Consider the following 1,284-nt stretch of genomic DNA (forward strand, 5'->3'; position numbering starts at 1 on the left):
TTGGACAACCAATGACTCTTCTACAGCTGGTCATTTAATGCACATGTTCTACAGTCATGATTTGCTACCACATTTGCTTTTCCTGTACAGAAAGACAGCAACACAATTAAAGACCAGTTTTACTCCGTGTAACATCTCAGAATGACAAGTGACACCGCATCAAGTCCTTCAAGCTCTCCCCCCTGGAAGGCTGTGCTTGTGATGAACCAGTAACCATGATTCAAAGTGGTCAGCAACTGCTCTGTAGCTGCTGCTCTGACCAGGATCTCCCAACAGAACAACCCCAGCAGAAGCTGGTGGGAATGGGTTCTGTTGGACAATTTAAATCCCTTTGAAAATCCAAGCCTTACTAATTACAGCACCAATACCTGTATATCTATCCTGGAGAAATGACTGACTCTGGTTTGGGTAGGGGGCTGTTAGCTGTCCGCCTTCCTTAATTCTGCCAACCCTTCCTAAGTCAGCTTTCATCCAAGCTGCTGCCTGGCTGGGCAGCGGGGTGTGGAACTGGGAATCTGGAGGAGAAAAATCACATTCTTTTTAAAGCACTTCATTTCCATCATTGATAAAGCCAAATTAAAGTGCTGTTTAAGTGGTACTATAGATGAGCAGGATACTACCATGTTAAAAATCAGCAGAATCACATTTAGATTTTAGTTTGTAAAAGTGGTTATTACAATTACACCTGTAATACAACCTTTGGAAGAGGTACAACGTTTGCTTGTCAGTACAGTGTGTGGAATGTAACCATTTCTTGCAAGATTTTGCAACATGAGGAACTGCATAGATGACACTTGTGTGGTTTCAGTTCAAGAGGTGTAAGTTCAAAGTTCACCAAAAAACACAGAAAGTTTCTATAAAAGTCACATTATACCAAGTTAATGGGTGGTAAAAGTAGATTATCTGTCCGTGATTCATGTTTAATTCATGATTAGTGGAAAGGTGATAGAAACCAATTGCAAATCCAGAGAGTTACATTTTCACTCTTGCACTGACTTCACCTTTTGAATCACTAATTTAGAAAAATTCACATAGTTAAAAACTGTAAAATTAAACTAGAATACAAAATTTATTTGTAAACATCAGGTAGCCAGTTCTACTAAGGTGGAATGGACTCTTGGTACTGCAGTACAGTATCTTGGTTATTTAACAGCACTTGCCATCTGATGGGCAATTGCAGGACACACACGACATCAGTTCACAGTAATTGTGTTCAGAGAACTACCAAAGTCAGTGCAGTTTTTTCTGTGCAATTTTCCAATCCCCCCACCCCCCCCCCACCAC

The sequence above is a fragment of the Nestor notabilis genome, unplaced genomic scaffold (assembly GCF_000696875.1).
Source record: "Nestor notabilis isolate BGI_N333 unplaced genomic scaffold, ASM69687v1 scaffold8999, whole genome shotgun sequence".
Classification (NCBI taxonomy): domain Eukaryota; kingdom Metazoa; phylum Chordata; class Aves; order Psittaciformes; family Psittacidae; genus Nestor; species Nestor notabilis.